The following is a 24079-nucleotide window of genomic DNA, read 5'->3' on the forward strand; positions in this document are numbered from 1 at the left end:
AATTTACCCCATTCTATCTCTCCCTATCTCCCTCTCTCAATATATTCCCCTCTCATCCCTTAGTTTGATTTTATTTCTTTTAGATATCTTCCATTCATCTTCAACTCACCCTGTGCCCGCTCTCTCTCTACCTATATATACACAAACACATATACATACATACACACTCACATATACATATGCATATACATATATATATATATATATATATATATATATATATATATATATATTTGCATATTCCCTTCAGCTACCCTCATACTGAGGTCTCATGAATTATACACATCATTTTTCCATGTAGGAATGTAAACAAAACAGTTCAACTTTAGTAAGTCCCTTGCAATTTTTTTCTTGTTCTTTTTCTTGATTACCTTTTCATGCTTCTCTTGATTCTTGTGTTTGAAAGTCAAATTTCCTATTCAGCTCTGGTCTTTTCACTGAGAAAGCTTGAAAGTTCTCTATTTTATTGAAAATCCATATTTTACCTCGGAGCATGATGCTCAGTTTTGCTGGGTAGGTGATTCTTGGTTTTAATCCTAGCTCCATTGACCTCCAGAATATCACATTCCAAGCCCTTCGATCTCTTAATGTAGAAGCTGCTAGATCTTGGGTTATTCTGATTATGTTTCCACAATACTCAAATTGTTTCTTTCTGGCTGCTTGCAATATTTTCTCCTTGATCCGGGAGCTCTGGAATTTGGTGACAATATTCCTAGGAGATTGCTTTTTGGTGTCTATTTGAGGAGGCGATGGATGGATTCTTTCAATTTCTATTTTGCCCTGTGGCTCTAGAATATCAGGGCAGTTCTCCTTGATAATTTCTTGAAAGATGATATCTAGGCTCTTTTTTTGATCATGGCTTTAAGGTAGTCCAATAATTTTTAAATTATCTCTCTTGGATCTATTTTCCAGGTCAGTGGTTTTTCCAATGAGATATTTCACATTGTCTTCCATTTTTTCATTCCTTTGGTTCTGTTTTATAATATCTTGATTTCTCATAAAGTCACTAGCTTCCACTTGCTCCAATCTAATTTTTAAGGTAGTATTTTCTTCAGTGGTCTTTTGGACCTCCTTTTCCATTTGGGTAATTCTGCCTTTCAAGGCATTCTTCTCTTCATTGGCTTTTTGGAGCTCTTTTGCCATTTGAGTGAGTCTATTTTTAAGGTGTTGTTTTCTTCAGTGGATTTTTCAGTTTTTTTGGGGGGTCTCCTTTAGCAAGTCTTTGACTTGTTTTTTCACGGGTTTTTTGCATCCTTCTCTTTTCTCTTACCAAATTTTCCTCTACTTCTCTAATTTGCTTTTCCAAATCCTTTTTGAGCTCTTCCATGGCCTGAGACCAGTTCATGTTTTTCTTGGAGGCTTTTGTTGTAGGCTCTTTGACTTTGTTGACTTCTTCTGGCTGTATGTTTTGGTCTTCTTTTTCACCAAAGAAATATTCCAAAGTCTGAGACTGAATCTGGGTGTGTTTTCATTGCCTGGCCATATTCCCAGCCAACTAACTTGACCCTTGAGTTTTTCATGGGGGTATGACTGCTTGTAGAGTTAAGAGAACTGTGTTCCAAGCTTGAGGGGATGTGCCAGCTCTGGCATACCAGCACTCCTCCTTCCCTAAGAACCCCCAACCTGGAGTGGACTTAGCTCTTCAGCAGGCAAGAGCTCCTGCTCTGATCAGCCACTTGATTCCTCCCACCAGGTGGGCCTGGGGCCAGAAGCAACTGCAGCTGTAGTTCTGTAGCTGCCCCACCTCTGCTGCTCCCCGGGGCAGTAGCCAAACCACGAACTCCTTCCACTCCCGCAGCTTTTTCCAGTAACCTTCTCTGTTGTCTTTGGTGTTTGTGGGTTGAGAAATCTGGTAACTGCTGCAGCTCATTGATTCAGGGCACTAGGGCACACTCTGCCCGGCTCCTGGTCTGGTTGGTCCACTCTGCTCACGCTGGGCTCTGCTCTGCTCCGCTCCACTCTGCTTCCAGCTCCATGCAGGATAGACCTTACCCAGAGACCATCCAGGCTGTCCTGCACTGGAGCCCTGCTTCCCTCTGCTATTTTGTGGGTTCTGCAGTTCTAGAATTGGTTCAGAGCCATTTTTTATAGGTTTTTGGAGGGACTCAGCGGGAAGCTCATGCTAGTCCCTGCTTTCCAGCTGCCATCTTGGGTCCACCCCCCCATACACATATAATTTTAAAAAGTTTATCTTGAATTAATTGTAAGTCTTCCCTACTTTTTTGTGCTTGACCTTCAAAATTCCTTCATTTGTTACATGTGTTTTAAGTTATTCCCCAGAACTATTTTCTTTCTTTTTTATTTTCATTTTTTTACATCACAGTCATAAACTCTCTACTTCTCTCTATACCTCCTTCACCAAAACAAATGTTTAGAAGCATTGTATTTACACAATTAAGTCTAGTTAAGCAAAATAGAGGTCATGTCAAAAAATGTTTTTCATTCTCCATCACAAGTCTATTACATCTCTGCCAAGAAGAGAAGCATGACTCAAAATTATTGTTGCGGAATCATGATTGGACATTGCATGAGTGAAAGATTTTAAGTTTTTTATACTTATTCTTCTTCATAATGCCACAGACAGTTTATAAACCTTTCTCCTGGTTCTGTTCACCTCAACCTGCGCCAATTCCTACAATTGCTACCAGTGTTTCTAAATTAGTTGCTTTGGTTATTTCTTTTTATTGCTGCTGAGTTATTTCAGTCATGTCTGACTCTTCATGATCCCATTTGAGGGTTTTTGTCAAGGGTACTGAAGTGGTTCACTTCCTTTTCTAGCCCATTTTACAGGTTATGAATTAAGTATCTAGGGCTGGATTTGAACCCATGGAGATGAATCTTCCTGATTCCAAGCCCATTGCTTTATCCACTGTGCCATGTAGCTGCCCCTTGGATATTTCTTATGGTACAAAATACACCATATCATTAATACCATAATTTTTTCTGCTATATCTCCAAAATTGTGGGCCCACACTGTGTTTCTGGTTGTTTGCTAAAAAAAGATGCCACTATAAAGTTTTGATACATATGGGTGTTTTCTTTGATATATTTAGAGTAAATTACTAGTAGAGGCATTGCTTGGTCAAAGGCTATGCAGTTTGGTGACTTTGGTGGATATCACTCCAAATTGTTTTCCAGAATAGTTAAATTGCTTGACAGATCCACTGATACTGCATTAATAATTGTCTTTCCTCATTCCAAACTTCAACAATTATCATTTTCATTTTATGTCATCTTTGATAATCTAATGGTTATCAGATGGAACCTCATAATTGTGTTAATTTACATTTCACTTATTACTGATCTGGAACATTTGTATATGCATTTTGTTTGTTAATCTATGTACTTTTGATAGCTACCTGATCATCTCTGATCATTTATTGGGGAATAGTTCCTGTCCTTAGATCTTTATCATAGAAGTCTTCTTGAAAGGAATTTTCCCCAGGTAACTATGGCTCTTCTAACTTTAAATGTGCTACTTCAGTTTGTGTGAACTCTTTTCAATTATATGGAATTAAAATGTTAATTTTATTTTCTATGATTTCTTCTTTCTTTTATGTGGAACTCTCTTAGATTCATAAATGTGCAAGGTATCTCATTCCTTACATCTCTCTCTCTCTCTCTCTCTCTCTCTCTCTCTCTCTCATACACACACACACACACACACACACACACACACACACACCCCTCCCCTCCACCCAGATCCCAGATGTGAACATTGATATTTAGGTCATATATCTATTTGGACCTTATTGTAGTAAATAGTGTGGCATGTTGCTCTAAACATAGATTCTGCCAGACTGCTATCCAGTTTTCCCATCCATTTTTTTTTTCAAATAGTGAATTTTTACCTCAATAGTTGGAGTCCTTGGGTCTATCAAAAACAGTGTTATTTATATTCAATTGCTTCCCTGTTCTTATGTACTAATTTATTCCCATGATCAACTTTTCTAATTTGTCATCATTGAGAAAAATGTTGATGACTACTACTACTTTGTAATATACTTTGAAAACTGTTACTGCTCACCCTATTTCATTCCCTTTCTTGTTTTTTCATTATTCCCTATTGTATTCTTGACCTTTTGTTCATCTAGAATTCTATTATCATTTTTCTAGTGCTATATAGTAATCAATTGGTGGTTTGAATGTTATGGAACCGAATCTCTAAATCAATTAAGATATTAGTATCACTTTTATATTTTCCTAACCCAAGCATGATTGATTAATATTCTTCTAAAAGCCTCTCTTTATTTCTTCAAGAACATTTTCAGTTATATTTACATGACGTGTATTTGTACTTTGGTAACTGGACTCTCAGATATTTTATATATACTATCATTACTTTGAATGACTTTTTTTAATATCCCTCCCTGAAAGATTATATTAGTAACACAAAAAGGCTTATGATTTGTGGGTTTATTTTATACTATGCTAAATAACTAAATTATTAATTGCATCAATTGTTTTTGAATCCCTAATGTTTGCTATAAAAACTATCATAAAAAATTGAAAAAACTAATAGTTTATTCCCTCCTTGATATACATTTTCGCTCAATTATCTTTTTCTTGTTTTATTGCTATAGCTAACATTTCTAGAAAAAAAAAACATAATAGCAGTGACACTAGAAATCCTTGATTTCACCCAATCTTATTGGAAATTAGAGATTTTCATTATAGATATTCCTAAGTCTTGGTTTCACATAGATGCTATTTACCATATTAAGGAACATGGTTAATTTTCCTCATATACTTTTTAATCTTTTTAGATAAAGTAATGTATTTTGCCAAAAGCTTGTGAAAGTGGATGGACTATTTACTCCCATCATCTAGAATGGTTGGTAAAAGGACACAATTGATACACCTGGAGTACAATATATATCTATTTTATTTTTTACAAGTTTTCCTGGAATTTAATTAATAAAAATTATTTCTAACAATATATTTTAATTCCGCTTAATTTGTTGTAAACTCTGCCTATAATTTCTGATGTTGGTAAGTTAATTTCCTTACTCTATAAAAATCTAATTTTAAATAGTGTATTATTTTAATTTTTTCTGAAAAAATCTTTTTATTTTGTCATATTTCAAGTTTATTCTATGATTTTCAGAATTTCAAATATTTTTGTATTTTTTATTTATTACATTTTTATAGGTTTTAATTAAAGTTTCATGCCCAGTTCCTTAATATTTTTCTCTTGTTTTGGAAAATATTTAAAAATATAAATTTTCCTCTAGAGACTGCTCTGGTCACACATTGTGATTGATATCAAAATTTTTGATGGGTATTTTTCTGTTATCATTTTTTTGTTTTTCTTTTCAAATACCAAAAAAAGAATTCAAATGCCTACAAAAATAATGTTTCCAGATACATATCAGAAAATAAAAAAATTATGTATGAAACCACCAATCTTCATTTTATATCACTATATATATATATATGTATATAATATCTATATCTACATGTTACTTTAACCAATTACCACTTACCTGTGTTTTCTCCTTAACTCCTCTCTCTTTTATTCCCTTTTAAAAATATTAAAATTACTTCTTTTGTTTTTTGGGCTTCAGTGTTGCTTTCCCTTACCACCAATAGCCACTCCAATAAAAGCTGAAAGAATGAAAAAAAAACTTTTAACAAATCATTTGCAAAGTTGTTTCACTCTGTTGCTTCCTGTTGCTGTTCCTTGAGTTTTCCAATTTCCCTTTCCTCTGGCTTTTTGACCACCCTGGGACTTTCTCAGGGTAGCCTTCTACTTTTGTTCTTTCTGGACACAAATCCATAAAAGATACACATGTCCTGCCTCTGATCATGTGTATTGGTAATTAAGGTGGGACTTTTTTTTTTCCTGTTTTAGAATGCTAAATTAATTAAGTGTCTTTGAGTGAGCCTTACTAGTTGCAAAGCTCCAGGCCCATACCCTTTTGCTAACTAGGTGCTAAGCTCTAGGCTCACATACTTTTGCTAACTGGATGTAAATCCTTCAAGCCCTGAACAGAGTATTAATAACTCAAAAGTTAGCATTTTATCTGGGGCCCTCACTCATGGAGGAGTGTTAATGTGGAGACTCGGGGCAGCCATTGCTAAAGGCCCCTGGCTTGTGAACCCAGATATTGATGCTCTCCTGCCAACTATGAATTGTGATTTGTTCTGTTTCTAATGTATGTTTGTAATTTGTTTGTATTTGCTCTGAAGTTCAGGTTCCTGGATTTTCCTCCTGAACTAAGTGAATGATATTTGTATGTTGGATTAAAGTAAGATTGTTAACCCCTTAACATTGCTTTCCTTAGTGAAGCAGACCAAAGAACCTGTGTTAGCGGCCTTCTGTGTGCTTGTTGTTGTTGGTTTTACACAGCAACAGTAGAGGCTAGCTGAATTTTTGCCACATCATGGTGGCATGTTCTTTCTCATTGTCTGTGGGATTATAACTGTCTTTCTTTTTTAGTTTTAGTATGAAGAAAAATCACAGAAGCTAGTAATCGTATTTTTGATTATTTTTTATTTTAGTTTAAAGTCAAGACTTTTGCTAGAGTTGTTTTTTGTGGGAGTTGGGTGATTTGACTCCTGGTCCTGAAAAGCCATCTTGCAGGAAGTTGTGTTGTCCTTTTCTTTTATGAAATTATCAATTGATTATTTGATTTGTCCTTGGACTCACCAATTTCTCAGAATTAAATAGTTAAGAAGGCCTTTCAGTTTGAATACATTCTTCAAAGGCACTCACTGATTAGAATACTTTTTGTGTGGTTAGCAAATTATGTTTACTATTTCTACTTTTCTGTATTTATTTATGAGTTTTTATGAACCAGCAATTGTCAATTTTTGCTAAAAGTGTCATACACAGATAAGAAACACATACATTCCTTTCTTTTTTCATTCAATAATATCTCTGGATCTATAATATTCTATTTTTCAAGAATTCTATCCATGCTATTAAGTTTTTTTAATCCTTTTGTAAGATTTATATAGGTCTGAAAGAGATATATCGAGGTCAACAACTACTAGATTTTTGAGCTATCAATGAACTTTTCCTTAAAGGACTTAGATGCTATGTGATTAAGTAAACATAGAGTAGTATTCGTATTTTTCATTATCTCTTGTATCTTTAAGAATAATATAATCATTCTTCTTGTTTTCTTTAACTATATCAATTTTATTGTTACATTAATGAAATAATGATTACTACCATTGTTGTTGTGATTTTGGTTGAAGCATAATATATTCTGCTCCAGCCTCCTTATTTAAACTCTGAATTAACATTATGTGCTAAGTATATTTCTTGTAAACAACATATTGTTGAATTTTTCTTAATATGTAGTGTTTCTTAATTGCGTTCAATGTTTTCTTCTGTTTAGTATTTCCAGTCTCAATTGTTCCATTGGGACATTATGCTCTGGTCATATCTCTCTGATGCCTCTTAGAAGACTGGTTGGAACCGATTTGTTCTTGACCTTTACGTTGTATGTATATCCCTTGTATTGTTGATCTAAGTGAGAGGATTGACAGTTTCTCCTTCCTCTTGCCTTAATCCATGGTTTCTATCTCAGTGTCTTGATAGTCTACTTCAGGTTCTACCTAGTACTAATAGGTCTCTATCTCCTTTTCCTTGCTGGAGATCCCTGATCCCTAGTAAAGTATTGATGCTATCTCTAGCTATTGGCCTGACATACCTAAGTAAGTGTTGGAGAGTGTACAGATCTTAGGCCTCTTACATAACCTCCCTGCCTCATTGCTGACACCCAGACACCAAGTGTCTTTACATTCTGTTTCAGTTCTCATCACTCCAAAAATTCATGGCCAGATCCTATCTTGGCAAAGTCACCCCATTTATGGGTCTGGCTTTCTCCTCTTCTATTGTGACAGTTCAGGCTCATGATCTGACATTAGGACAGAGACTTATGGTACTCATACTGAATCGCCACTCTAGGTTCTATGAGCTGGATATCTTCAGGTTCATTTGCTAGGGTTTGTCCTGGCTTTCCAATCATAGCTCCTTTTTCACCCACATGATTCTAGCTCATTTACTAGAAATCTCAGAGATTTTGCTGCTATAGCCCTTCTCCTAGTCTTAGATCTATTTATCTTAATTTGTGCTGGCTTTCCACATACAATTATTCTCTCAGCCTTTTTTGGTTCCTGACTAACTTTATATGTGTGTGTATTAGGGTGGTCCTGAATTAGATGAAAGAGGTTATTTTGATTTTTCTTTGGTTTATCTATTATTCCATCCTGTAGATTAAATATGTTATGATTTATTTGGGAGAGTTTGGCTCCTCTATGTCCTCTCATGTTGACATTTTAACTAGAAGCCTGTATTAGCTATTCTTCATAGCTTTGCATAATTTGCAAATGATAAACATATTTGTTACTTTACAGTATAGGTACAAAAACAGATCCCTAGGTTATTGCATTTGAGATATCCTTCCAAGTAGACATCAAAACATTAAATTTTAATCTACTCTTTGAAATCAGAGATTTAATTAGTAGGTTCTTATTCACACAATTTTTTCTATGAAGTAGTTAATGTCTTCCCTTATTTTCCACACTGGAGGGGAAGGTGCTCTACAATTTGCTGTGGTAACATAGATGCCTTTGTTTCTTTTTCCATTGTTTGTCATCCAAATGCTCAGCACCATATTAACACCTCTGCAACCTATATTTGCTCACTTGAGTAGGTACCTTATTAGTATGCATTCTGCTTTCTATTAATTTTATAAATTTGAGCTGAGAAGAAGCATAGTGTCCAGGACAAGGAGTGCACTTGGCAGTGATCAGACAACATCTGGAGCATAGAGTATTGTGTTAGTTTGTGTGCACTAATATTTAGACTAATATTTAGGTAGATCTTTGATACCTTTGACCATTTCCAGAAAAGAGACAGCAGGATACCAAAAGCCTTAAAATCATGCATTTGTCTATCAGATTAAGGAGCTGGGAACACTAACTTGAAAAAGAGAAGAATTTGAAGTAAGGGTGGAAGGATATCTTCAAATCTTTGTAAGTCATTGATGAGGTATTACTTGTCTTCTTTGCTTTGGAAGATTATGGATTTAGGAAAAACGGGATATATTTCAGACAGATAGACTTAGGCTTAATGTGAGGAAGAGATTATTAATATCAGTTACATGATAGAACAATCTATCTTGGGATAGAGTGGATGCTCCCTCACTAAAAGATTTTAAAGTAAAGGCTATATGACCACTTGTTGTTGGGGATGTTAGAGAAGTTGGATTGCATAGCAGATAGGGCAAAGGACTTGGATTCAGGAGGATGAAGATTTGGAATCAAATTCCTCATCAGACAGTTTCTAACTGTGTGATCCTATTATAGTCACTTAACCACTTTTTGCCTCAGTTTCCTCAACTGTAAAATGGAGATAATAATAACACCTACCTCATGGAGTTTTTGTGAGGATTAGATGAGAAAATATTTGCAAAACCACCTTAGCACAGTGCTTAGCACATAGCAAAAATAATGTGCATACCTATTTTCTTCTGCTCTCTTCTATGGTTATATTACTCGTACCATCTAGCTGTTATATTCCCCATAGATTTGAGACAGTCAAACTTTTTCTTTGAATTATGTTTTGGTTCAAAATATCACTACTTATTTTTAGCAAGCGTGCATTTTTAAGATATGAGTCTATTTTTGTATTAAAAAAGGAAACATAATTACTAAAATAGGGAAGACTCCAAGTTCTTATTTTCCCTATTTTTTGTTTTGCACAATAAAGGCATATAGCACATATTTCAGTCCTGTCTTTCTTGAGTAAAAACTATAATATAGCAACAGAGCATAGCAGAAACAACACTAAACCAAGAGTTTGAAGATCTGGGTTCTGGTTTTAGCATAACCACTTTTTCAGTTAATAACTGAAACTTAAACCAGACATTTAAGATCTGAGGACCACAAGGTACAACAAAAATTAAAAATTTGGACTAGATCAGTATGTATTCTTACAGTTCTAGAATTCCATGATTCAGTCTTTTGCTCTGTATAAAAATCACAGTATACAATGAGTCCTTAAGGCGGGTTGCCCTTGGCTTTGTGACCTAGCAGCCAGGGGAAAAAATGAGACTTCAATTTAGAAATTTCACCTTAAAATTATTTATAATATATTTTGTTCTTGAAATTTCCCTAGAAGCAAGTGCATATTGATATCAGAATGTCTTTTAATAATTTCAGAAACACATAGTGTTTGGACAAATATAAAATGCTGATGATTATATCTAGCCTGAGATATATTTTATCCCCAATATTATTTTTAAAAACACTTAAATAGTATTCTAATGCATACAGATAACATTGTTCATGCTCTTTTTTCAAAGTTGCCTCTCATTGGTCCTAAATCTTAACAAAGAAAATGGTAATTTGCAAACACATTAATCATATGATGGTTACGGTTCCTTGCCATGCCTCAAATCATGAGTTCAGGTGCATAGGGCAGAGGTGTTGCAAGATAGAACCTAAGGGATATCTGAGCATCTTTACACCACTTCTACCTAATGAAATTGTATGGAGATGAATTTTCATGCTTTTCAATGTAGAAGAATGTTTGGCTTATGATCAGTAAAGCATCTTTATTTTTCACCAGCTGTGATTTTTTTTTAAATGAGAATAGAACACAGTGTCCTGAAATTTTCAACACCTTCCATTTTTCCTTTTCTAAATATATTTGGTTTAGTTATTCTTTATATGCACACTGAGTTAAAGATCGGTGACTTTGTTGTTAGTTCAATGAAATAAAGATGAAATCAACAGCAGGACCCCACGTCCCCAGTTGCTCATTGTGTCTTCCCTTCAGAACCATCTAATGGAATAAAATATATTCTACCCTTCCTTTTTTATTTACTAAAGATATGTGACTTCACTGTCAGAGCAATGGCCAGGAAATGAAATCATTGACAAAGCACAGTGTGCTTCAGCTTGTTACAGCGGTGCTTTAAATTGCATATTTTGTTTTCTTTTTTTTTGTTTGTATGAATTGAATATTTTCATTCTCTATTTCATACCCACTTGGGAGAATGAAAAACAAAAGTAGATTGCTATTCTAGTGTACCATTGTCATTACTCCAACAGGCACCTACAGCTGTGCCCCAATCTCTATACTACCTCATTCTTTTGCTTCTGTGGTTTCCTGCTGAGTCCCCATGGCAGCAGCAGGTGTATTTTGCCAGGGGCAGGAATTGAAGTCACTAACAGCTGCTGCCCACACATAGGGTGCAAGGGTTATTACCACAAGCTCATGGATTAACATTGGTGGACTAGAAACCAATAAGAGCTGCTGTTTCAGGTAATCAATTCCCGGAGTATATTAAACCAGCATTTATAGCTGCTGTAGAAATAACAGTTGTTTAAGAACTAGAACATGCTGTTAAAGCTCATCTTTGTCACATAAATGGACTATGGTCAGTTCACCTGCAAACCCCGCCCCCAAGGAATTTGTGTAATATCCATTTTGGAAGGAGATGGAAAATGTGTTTGGCTTATAAAGCAGTTCCTCCTTGTTTCTCAGGAGGGAAAAAAAAGCAAAAGCAAGCATTGATATTTACAAACAAAGGAGTCCCTTAGCCTGAGGTGTATTCCAAGGTCTCCTTTTGCTTTCACTTTCACTACTGAGTTAATAAAGGTCTGACAAAGGGGTAGAAGTTTCTTCTTAGCTTATCTAAAGGGCAAACAACATCTGAAAAAGGACCCCTTTGTCTTCCTCTGCTTCTCCAGAAATCTATCTGGAAGCATTTGAAAGGAACTGTGGGGAAACCTTCTTCATTACAGGCAAATAAAATGCAGAGAAACAGAAATTGTATTCCTTTCAAAGATATACATGAAACGAAGTAGAATCTTGAGGTGCTGATATTTTGTTTTCTTTCAATATGAAGAAAAATATCTTTATAATGGAATATTCCTAAACCCAAGTCACATAAGATACCTACATCTTTCCAGGGAAAATCTGAGAAGGCTATAGTGCTGCATTCCACTGAAATAGAAGGCATGAAGGAACTCTTTTCTTTGTGTAATAAATTCATTAAAAATATTTAAGTGCCAACCATGTAAATTGCATATCTTCCCAACTACGTGGTCGCAGGAGGCATATAATTTGTGTAAGGACTGTTTATATTTCTGTCTGGGCTCTTGTTCTTACGGAATTTTGACTCCATTATAACTGCATAACATGGGATAATTATTTAACCTGATCCAGGACTAAGATTCCTCATCTGCACAATGGAGAACTAAGAAAAATCATTGCAAAGTCCCCTTCTGCTTTAAATCATATGAATCTATCAATAATTATTTTTTTTCTCCTGCTGAAGTTATACAGTACTCTCCTCTTGGCATAAAACACAAAAAAAACACTACCATTTAGGAGTTCCCTTCAATCAAGCTAATGGAGACCTACTGAAAGCATTAAAGGACAGAATGAATTCTACCTGTTTGAGAAGCACGGGCTCAGCTATAATGTTAGAGGAGTAGAACCATTAAAAAAAGTTTTATTGATGTTTTTTTATCACTGTTTTCTGATATATGTTCCCTGACATTGAATCCTACCCCATAATAAAGAAAAACAGTTCAGTGAAACCAGCTGACATAGACACCAAGTGAGAAAGTACAAAGCACACCAAAGCCATAGTCACACCCATCTCTCTACTTGAAAGTAAGAGGTATTTCATCATTAGTTATTTGAGATAAGATTAATCATTATAATCAATGGAGTGTTCAGCCACCTTTTGGTATTACTTTACTTTCATTTAAGTTATTGTAATAATTGTAGATTGTTTTCCAGTTTCTACTTACATTGCTCTTCTTCAGTTCAGTCAATCAATCACTCAATAAATCTTTATCAAGAACCTACTATATGCATGTGTATACATATTTATTGTTGTTGATTGGTCATTTTCAGTCATATTCCACTTTTTATGACCCCATTTGAGGTTTTCTTGGCAAAGATACTGGATCAGGTTGCCATTTCCTTCTCCAGTCCATTTTACAGTTGAGGAAATTGAGGCAAGCAGGGTTAAGTGACTTGTCCAGGGTTACACAGCTAGTAAGTGTCTGAGACCTGATTTGAATTCAGAAAGATGAATCTTTCTGACTTCAGGTGTAGTACTCTATCCATCAGGCTACCTTGCTACTCTTGTCTGTACAAAGGTGTTTGCATTTTGTCTTGCCCATTAAATTATGAGCTCCTCCAGGACATGGACTATTATTTTTCTTTCTTTGTATCCTCAGAGTTTAGCACAGTGTGTGTCATAGTAGAGGAGCTCAATAGCTGCTTTTTGACTGACTGACTGATGGGCACCCATTTTGTTTATTGTCGCTTTCCTTTTTTATTGCAACAATAGTATTATTGATATCTTGGTGTATATAAGGTCTTCATATTTTTTAACTCCTTGATATTTATCCCCAGTAATGGGATTTCTGGGTCAAAAAATATAAACAGCTTAGTCAATTGTTGGCTGTAATTCCACAACTCCCTCACCAATGAGACTGTATTCCTATAGACCCTCCAACACTATTTGCTACTTTAATTGGTTTGAAATAAAAACTAGCACTATTTTAAGGTGCGCTTCTACAAGATCAACATTTTATGAAAGCAGTATAGGAAAGAATGGATTTCCAATTCCTCTGAAATGGACGCTAGTATTTATCTTTCAGTTTAAACAAAATAACATTTTATTTATCATGATCTTTTTAACAATAGTTGATATTTACATAGTGCTTTAATACCTATTAAGTACTTTGCATACACTTCCTCATTAGGACTTTAAGAAATTCTGTGAAGTAGTTGCTACCACAGTGATCCTCATCTTTGAGATGAGGTGAAGAATGGTTTAGTGAATTGCCCAGAGTCACACAGCTAAGTAAATACACATTGGACTTTAACCCTCTTCTCCCTTGTTACCACCCCTAGTCTTCTCTTTCACTATGCCATATTAACCTCAGTATAATTAAATGAACTTACTGGTTAAGATGATAAAACATAATGTGCCAGAAGGTTGAATTACTAAATGGGAATATTTTAAGAACATTGATAAAAAAAAATTCTAACCATGATTCAAAAGGGAGCATGGATATGACCTTTAGATATTTGAACCAAAGCTGTCCAGAAGCTTATTCATATCCACTATCCAACTTTATATAGTGACATATATTACTAATTCATTAGTATTTGATATCACAAGACATAACTCAATACCTTCCTATATATATGAATGCCTTCTTCTTTTTGGAGTCACCGAGGAGGTGTAGTAGAGAGAGTAATTCACTGGAAGTTAGGAAGACTTGATCACTAGTCCCTACACAGATAGACACTAGATCTCTGACCTTGAACAAATCATTTAATATCCATTATTATCAACTTCTACATCTATGAAATGGGAATAATAATTGAACCTACCTCAAAGGTTTATTCTAAGGATCAAATGAGAGTTGTAAAATATTTTATAAATCTGAAGGTACTATGTCACTTAAGGGCTTTTTTGGGGAATTGTGGTAATATTTGGCTGTCTGACTACAGAGGAAAATAATTATACCAAAAATACTCATATATTTAAAATACCATGGAGAGGGGTGAAGCCAAGATGGTGGTTGGAAACCAGGGACTTGCCTAAAGCTCTCCCCAAGGACCCTCCAAACACCTATAAAAATGGCTCTGAACAAATTCTAGAACTGCAGAACACATAAAATAGCAGAGGGAAGCAGGGCTCCAGCCCAGGACAGCCTGGATGCTCACTAGGTAAGGTCTATCGCACGGAGCTGGGAGCAGAATGGAGCAGAGCCCAGCGTGGGCCACACCTAGACCAACCAGACTGGGAGCTGGGGGGATGGGCTGGTAAGCAAAATGGGCTCTTAGCATTTAGTTCACCCAAGTGCCCTTGAAGAGTTTGCTGTTTCCTTTGAGTAATTCAGTATATTTCATTGAGTCTTACAAAGTGCTGAGCCCCAGGCTCTAAGCCCCATTAGGTGTTAACCTAACCTATGTGGGTGTGAACCTCCCAGGGTCCTAAGGGGAGGTGCTAACTCAAAAGCCAATCATAGCAGCCTAGGTTCTGGTCATTCAGATGACATTTGATGATGTCTGAAATGGTATAAGAAGACAGGGCAGAGCCCTTTGTTCAGGGCTCTCCCTCTTGGTGGCATTTGGAGACTCCTGGGCAGCTGTAGCTAAGAAGCCCTCCAGCTTGTAAACCTGGATGCTGAGACTTTGTTAAATTCTGGTAACTATGAATTGGGATTTGAATCAGACATGGTCTGTCTGTTGATGTTTGTACTTTGTATTTTGCTCTGAAGTTCAGGGTGCTGGTCTTTTCCCCTGAACTAAGTGAATGATATTTGCATGCTGAATTAAAGTAAGCTTGTCAATCCCTTAACGTTGCTTTCCTTACTAAAGCAGATCAAAAGAATCTGTGCTTTTGCAGCGTGCTGGTAGCTTTCTGGGTGCTGGTTGTTAGTGGATCTTACATCCCCACAGAAGCTGCTAGCCAGATTGTGGAAACAGGGGAACAGGCCTTAGTGCCCTGAATCACTGATCTCTGGCAGTTACCAGACTTCTCAAACCACAAATACCAAAGACAACAGAGAAGGTTAGTGGGAAAAAGTGCAGGGATAGAGTGAAAAGAGTTCATGTTTTGGCCACCGCCCTGGAAGCAGTGGAGGTGGTACAGCTCTGAGGCTAGCTTACAGAACTACAGCTGCAGTTGCTTTCAGCCCCAGACCCACCTGGTGGGAGGAATTAAGTGACTGATCAGAGCAGGAGTGCAGAGCCTGCTTAGATCTGAGTTGCAGTCCAGGTTGGCAGTTCTTGGGGGAGGAATAGCGCTGGTGTGGCAGAGCTTGCTGTGTAGAAATAGCTTTGAAACAACAGCACAGCCCCTCAAGCTTGGGACAAAGTACTCTCTACTCTACAAGTAGTCATACCCCGATGAAAAATTCAAGGGTCAAGTAGTTGTCTGGGAACGTGGCCAGGCAGCAAAAATGGACTCAGATTCAGACTCAGAGTTTGGAATCCTTCTTTGGTGACAAAGAAGACCAAAACATACAGCCAGAAGAAGACAACAAAGTCAAAGAGCCTACATCAGGAGCCTCCAAGAAAAACATGAACTGGTCTCAGGCCATGGAAGAGCTCAAAAAGGATTTGGAAAAGCAAGTTAGAGAAGTAGAGGAAAAATTGGGAAGAGAAATGAGAGTAATGTGAGAGAACCATGAAAAACAAATCAATGACTTGCTAAAGGAGACCCAAAAAATACTGAATAAAATAACACCTTAAAATAGACTAACAGAAATGGCAAAAGAACTCCAAAAAGCCAACGAGGAAAAGAATGCCTTGAAAGGCATAATTAGTCAAATGGAAAAGGAGGTCCAAAAGACCACTAAAGAAAATACTACCTTAACAATTATATTGGAGCAAGTGGAAGGTAGTGACTTGATGAAAAATCAAGATATTATAAAACAGAACCAAAGGAATGAAAAAATGGAAGACAATGTGAAATATCTCATTGGAAAAACCACTGACCTGGAAAATAGATCCAAGAGAGATAATTTAAAAATTATTGGACTACCTAAAACCCATGATCAAAAAAAGCCTAGATATCATCTTTCAAGAAATTATCAAGGAGAAATGCCCTGATATTATAGAGCTAGAGGGCAAAATAGAAATTGAAAGAATACACCAATCGCCTCCTGAGAAAGATCCCAAAAAGAAAACTCACGGGAATATTGTCGCCAAATTCCAGAGCTCCCAGATCAAGGAGAAAATAATGCAAGCAGCCAGAAAGAAATAATTTGAGTATTGTGTAAACACAATCAGGATAACCCAAGATCTAGCAGCTTCTACATTAAGAGATCGAAGGGCTTGGAATGTGATATTCTGGAGGTCAATGGAGCTAGGATTAAAACCAAGAATCACCTACCCAGTGAAGCTGAGTATCATGCTTCAAGGCAAAATATTTCAATAAAATAGAGGACTTTCAAGCTTTCTCAGTGAATAGACCATAGCTGAATATAAAACGTGACTTTCAAACTCAAGAATCAAGAGAAACATGAAAAGGTAAACAAGAAAGAGAAATCATAAGGGACTTACTAAAGTTGCACTGTTTTGTTTACAGTCCTACATGGAAAGATGATGTGTATAATTCATGAGACCTCAGTATTAGGGTAGCTGAAGGGCACAGTGTGAGTTGAATATGAAGGGATGATATCTATTCAAATCAAATTAAGGGATGAGAGAGGAATATATTGAGAGAGGGAGAAAGAGAGAGATTGAATGGGATAAATTATCTCACATAAAAGTGGCAAGAAAAAGCATTTATGTAGGAAGAGAAGAAGGGGCATTTGAGGTGGAATGAGCGAATCTTGCTCTCATGGGATTTGGCTTGAGGAGGGAATAACATACACACTCAATTGGGTATCTTACTCCACAGGAAAGAAGGAGGAAGGAAATAAAAAAGGGGGGATGATAGAAGGGAGGGCAGATAGGAGGAGGAGGTAATCAAAAACAAACACCTTTGAAAAGGGACAAGGTCAAGGGAGAAAATTGAATAAAGGGGCATAGGATAGGAAGGAGCAAAATATAGTTAGTCTTTCACAACATGAATGTTGTGGAAGCGTTTTGCATAATGATACACATATGGCCTATGTTGAATTGCTTGCCTTCTTAAGGAGGATGGGTGGGGAGGGAAGAGGGGAGAGAATTTGGAACTCAAAGTTTTAAAAGCAGATGTTCAAAAAAAAAGGTGTTTTTACATGCCACTAGGAAATAAGATATACAGGCAATGGGGCATAGAAATCTATCTTGCCCTAAATGGGGATGGGGTGGAGTGGGGTGACAGAAGGGAGGGCTGACTGTGCAATGGGCAATCAGAATATATGCCATCTTGGATTGGGTTGGAGGGTAGAAATGGCGAGAAAATATGTAATTCAAACTCTTGTGGAAATCAATGCTGAAAACTAAAAATATTAAATAATTATTTAAAAAATAAAATAAAATAATATGGATTATAGATTAATAGCTCCTAATATAAATGATTTTATTATTTTCATTTTCATTGTTGTTTTTGTTGTTGTTTTATCTTTGGACATCTAATAATGTCTCCTAATGATGGCCAGATCTCTCTACTATATCATAATGTCTGCTAAATTGAATCTTAATTACTGGGAATAATGACCAAAAAGCTGGAATAAAGCTTATCCTGAGGCTTTGAAAAAATAGCTTTCTATGCAAATTGAAAATATATGAGAAGATTGCAATAGGCATTTAAGTTACTACTGAGAAGAAATGATTTTAAAATATTTTAGAACTTTTGGCTGCCATGCAAACTACTGATATGTTAATTAGACCTCATTATCAACAGATTGAAGCAGGTTAGCTAAAGCCTAGAGTTTTTTTAGCCTACTTCAAATCTCTATATGTGCTTGAAAGCAACAAACCTCTATTTCTTTAAACTATTCTACAATTCAGAATATTTACTTCATATAATCCTTGCTCACCCTACTACAAATTAGCCCTAATTAATGAATTTTTCTGTGCTTGCTTGCTTGGTTGGTTGTTGTCCTTCATTTTCAAAGAGGACCAAAATGTCATTATTATGCTTGAGTCAAAATTCATTGTGTTTGACTGTGGCTGATCAGGCCAATACAAGCTCAGAATGCTCTAACACAGTCATTACTATCTTTATTGTAGACTTAATAAGGATACTCTGAAACTTTTGGTTAACTGCTTTGAATACCTTTATTCTTGGAATCTATATAATAGTCTATTATTTTCTTCTTAATAAACCCTTTTTCCTAGCTTAAGGAATAGACATAATAGCAAATACTCTGTATTGATAAGTTTAATTTTATGTTGGAACACTTGCATTTTTAATAGTCTGGCTAGTTTCATACCTGGAAGTTATCAAGGTTGTAATTAAAAAAGCATTTTATCTTGATATTTCATGATCTGCCACTTTGCTTTTTACAGATTTTTGGTCTGAAACAAATGTGCAGTCAGCATTTATCCTGATTTACTATTTGAGTTCTTTAGTTTGAGAAGCATCAAAAATAGAACAAAATTGGTTTCCAATTTGATCCATTTGTAATACTTTTATTGCTAATGGGACTGACTGCCAAGATGACTTTATTCCACATTTTTTAAAGTGGAGGAAAAGTTGTCTCATATCCAGTGAATTTCAGACTGTCAGGATAAATCACCTGCAAATGCTTTCTGACAAAATATTCACAGACTCTCAAGATAATTACATAAATAACTAGCTCATTTGAGTTTTGTATTCACGGTCCTGTAATTTAGTTTTAAACATTCTTTTTGGTTTTCTAAGGGGAACAAATAAGCTAAGAATTCACCTCAAAATTCAGTTCAACATTTATTACAGCACAAAGCTAGATACTAGATGTACAAAGATACAGAGATAAAAAAGACATTTCTCCTGCCCTCTAAGAGTTGTGGGTCATTGCTCGTGAAAGAGCCATGGAATATGTATTAGAAGATTTAGGTTTGATTTCTGACTCTTACTGTGAGGCCTTGGAGAAATCAATTCAATTCTCTTCATCTCAAGTATGCTTTAAAATTAAAATAATCTACAAGTTTTCTTGTAGTTCTGTTAAAAGAACTCTAATACTTTATTTGAATAATTAAATTAGCACAATTTTAGAGCTGGAAGTAACTTTAATAATTGTATTCTGTCTCTTTTATCTCCCAGTATTCAAGAATGCCCAGGTTTTGACCCAGGTAAGTCTAATGAAGCTGTCACATTTATCACCTGCAAGGCTTCAATTTCCTATTGCACAAAACAGATAAAGTGAAAAATACTAATAGCAATAATCCAGACAAGCCATAGTAAACTCCCGTCACCTGAATTTTCAAACTTTGAGTCAAAAGTATTGTTTTTCATTTTGTTTTAACTTTTATATGAAATGACTCTCATAATGTAAATTTTTATAACATGTATAATGTTCAATATATTTGTTCTGGAACTCTCCTTTTTCTCTCTTACTCTGAAGTTTCTTCTGTCCTGTGCAATTTTTATGCTAAACTTAATAGACACCAACAGAAAATGGGCATTTCAAAAACATAGTAGAACAGAAAAAGAGATTTTGCTGTGGATCTCTATCAGTCATACTTTGCCTTTATTTTAAAATATATGATAGATCGAACATGTAACTTTCAAATTTGCCCTATTTATCTGTGATTCTGTAGTTCTTTTTTGCTGATTTATTCTGTGTTAAAAAATGCTTCAACAACTGATTTCCCCCCATTTTCACTATCTACTTACTATATGCCTTGGTTATCTTGTCTTTAAAATGGGGATAATAATAACACCTAGCTCCAAGGGCTGTAATGAGGCTAAAATGAGGTGATACTTGTAAAGTGACTTGCAAACCTTAAAATACTATATAAATGCTAGTTTTTTTTTGTTGTTGATAATAGTGGTGTTATATGTCATAATTTGTTCATCTATTCCTTGGTAGGGTAATACCCTTTTAGTTTATAATTCTTTACTAAGGCAAAAGTGATGTTATAAAAAATTTTGTAAATGTGTCCTTTCCCTCATTATTTGATTTCTTTGGAGATATATGCATAGTGATAGAATCAGTGAGTAAAATATTAGGTATATATTTGTGAGTTTCGTATATAATTACAGATTTTTTTCTTGAATGGCTACACCAATTTAAAGCAGCAGTCACACTGCATTTGTATACCTTTTTTCCAATAGCCCCTCCTAAAATTGATATTTTTGTTTCTTTTAATTCTTTTCCAATTTGATGAGTATGAAGTGGAAACTAAGAGTTTTTTAATTTTTATTTCTCTTATTCATCATGATTTGAAATATTTTCATAAATTGTTGACTCCTGTTTTTTTTCCTCTAAATTTGCTAGTCCTCCTCTGCCCATGGGGAATGATTATAATTTTTATATACGTGAATTGGTCCCTATATATCTTGAATATCAGACTTTTATCAGAAAAAATTTCTGCAAAAATGTTTTTCTAGTTGTTTCCTTTTTAGTTTGAGCTGCCTTGAATTTATTCATTGATTTTTTTCTATTTTATACAATCAAAGTTTTCCATTTTATCTCCTATAAGTCCTTTATGTATTGTTTGATTAAGAGCTCCTTCCCTGTCCAAAGTTATAGTAGGAGTGACATTATTTCATATAAACTGGATTGGTCCTTTAAGGTGGCCACATGGCTTTTTGGTTTCCTTCATATCTGAGGTATAAGAGGCCCACCACATACATAATTAATGTCAGAGGTTTTATTGTCATTCCACAGCTTTGGGGGGAATTATTTTCTCATTTTCAGTGGCCATTTGCCACGGTGACCCTGGAGGAGAGGAGAATATAATTTCATCTTAATCAATACACTATTTAACTTAATAGTTCCTTTAATCTCTTATCAGTATGGTCCCTCTCCACTCTGTCCTCTCCCACCCATTTTCTTTTCATTTTAACTCCCAAGTCTTAAACACTGGAATAGCCTAGTATGGGACTGCTCTATGACATTGCCTGGAATGGTATCCTCTTCATTTTTCCTTCCTGAATTTGCTGACTTTCTTCAAGTAGCAGTTAAAATTCAGTCTTCTGCAAAACTCTGTTCCTGATATACCTTAATGCTTTCTTCCTTCCACTGAGATTACCTCCAAGTTATCCTGTATGTACACAATTATTTGCATTCATTCTCTCATAATAGACTGTGAGCTTCTTGTGGGCCAGAATGTATCCAAATTTCTTTGTTTTCCCAGCACTTAGCACAGTTTGTGGCATGTTAATCAATGCTTGTGAAAGTTATCTACTTATTTGTTTTTCTAATTTGTTTATAATACAGCTCTTAGTCATTATATTGTGAAGGCAGAATTCATGATTTCAAAGAAAATCATATATATGCCTGAACGGTTCAGAACTGCAGGATATAAGGAATTCTCTAAGTAGAAGGCAGAAGAATTAAAGCATTTATTCAAGCTCCAAAGTAGCAGACCCACTAACCAGGGTCCCCAATTCGATATCCTGGCCAAAACTTCCAGGCCCAATAAGTTTGCCTCACAAGAGTAACCGGGAGGTTACAGAAAAACATGATGACATTAAACCAAATCATATTATTGCTTCCCTGGTCTGGTAAGGAGATTACCCAACTGCCTCAAGCCCTTGCTCAGAACTCTCTGGTCTGCACGTGGGTTGGCCCTGCTACCAGCAGCACCTGCTCCTTCAGCTTCAGTTCCCACTGTTGCTGCCACTATTGATGTCGCTGGTGCTTTGCCTGCCTTTGACATGTCTCAATCTCCAAGCTGTGTTCTCTAAGTTTTATACAGTTTTAGACATCATCAAATGTCATCTGAGTGACCAGAACTTAAGCTCCTATGATTGGCTCTGGTATTAGCACCTCCCCTTAGGACCCTGGGGGCTTCACACCCACATCTGCTTAGCATCTAGTAATTAGGGGTTTGGGGCAAACTTAGGAGCAAAGATCTAATCAGACTTGTCTCAGTTGGCCCCACTCCCTCAGTGGGCACCACCTGGGGCCCCACCTTAAGCCTATTCAAATGGACGGGAAAGAGCTTCTTATCTCCTGATTGCCTTTACAGTCATGTAACCATCTGGAGGTCATTATGGTATTATTGTCAGATATTATTCTGAATATAGTATCTGCCTAATTTCTGTTGTTTAATTTTGTAGCAGCTTTTTGTTTGGTTAGTTTTCTTTACATTCATTTTATTCACATATTGGTTTATCAAATATTGTGCTATGAAGTTTGTTTACTTCTAATACCAAATCTATTCCACTGATTAGCTCTTCTCTTTTATAACTAGTTACAAACAATTTTGAAGACTATTGCTTTGTAATATATTTTGAATCTAGTCCTATTATATCCTACATCTTTCCTCATTTTTGTTTTTGTGGTTTCTCATGTAAGTTTTGACCTTTTATTTTCCAGAGTAATTTTGTTATTATCTTTTGTCTAGCTCTATAAAGCAAATCATTCATAGTTTGATCTAAAATTAATTTATGAAGTTTATAGGTTTTCTTCTTTGGATAACTTCCTCATTTCTATATTTTATTGTGCCTATGATGACATATTTTATATACAGTGTAAAATTAAAAGAAAAAATGTTATTCTGTGAAATGTAACTGTGCTTTAGACAAACCCTGAGGATCATTTAAATTTTTTAAAAATTTGCTGATTATTTTGGCTTGAATGACTTAGACTGGCTTTAAATCACAAGCTAATTGACAACTTTTGACTTTATATTTGCATACACTGTCCAGAGCTGGCCATATTTAAAAAGTAAAATGATATAATCAGTATTATTTGTTTCTGCTGATATGGATAGAAAATAATTCAATTTCCAAATTAAATCTAATTTAAAAGAGTGGACAAATATAATTTTAAGTTAGTTCAGTTTTGGTTATATGATTTGTTTTACATTCCCTGCCACACACATAAAATATATATACACAAACATAAAGTTCAATTTTATTGAACATAAACTCTGAATAAACTACACATCAATTTTATGTGTAGGTATATATGTACATATTTTTTATGTGTAATACTAATAATATGTATATTTCTATCCATATATAAACACACACACTTACATATCAGAGGAAAATCTAATTTCCTCCTTGGAGGATTCCATCTTTCCCTTCTCTGCCCCACTCATTACCATCTGGGAGTCCTAAAATCAATAGTTTGATTAGTTGATCCTTTTGCCAGAGTGGGGGGATTGCTGAGGGTAGTGGACAATCAAAGGTAAAGGAAAAGGTGCCCTTCACTCTCCCCCTCTTTTGTATATCCCCAAATGAAATCTTTATTTATGCTATTAAAACTAAGATTTTACTTGTTTACTCCAAAAAAAATGTTGCAGAGATATTATCTACCAACTTGTTTCAAGAAACCAGATTTCTTGTAAAATGCATTTCTTCAAAACCAGTTAATGTTGAAATATCTGATGGGAGGCTTGGGGACATAAGGAAATTCATACCCTATGCTTAAAGTTTCAGAAACATATATGACTTCATTCCGCCTTAAACCTGCATTCAACTATAGCATGACATTTCTTTTAATTAACTAAATACTTTCCATGGCATTTATTATGCAG

This window comes from Trichosurus vulpecula, chromosome 4 (assembly GCF_011100635.1).
Source record: "Trichosurus vulpecula isolate mTriVul1 chromosome 4, mTriVul1.pri, whole genome shotgun sequence".
NCBI lineage: Eukaryota > Metazoa > Chordata > Mammalia > Diprotodontia > Phalangeridae > Trichosurus > Trichosurus vulpecula.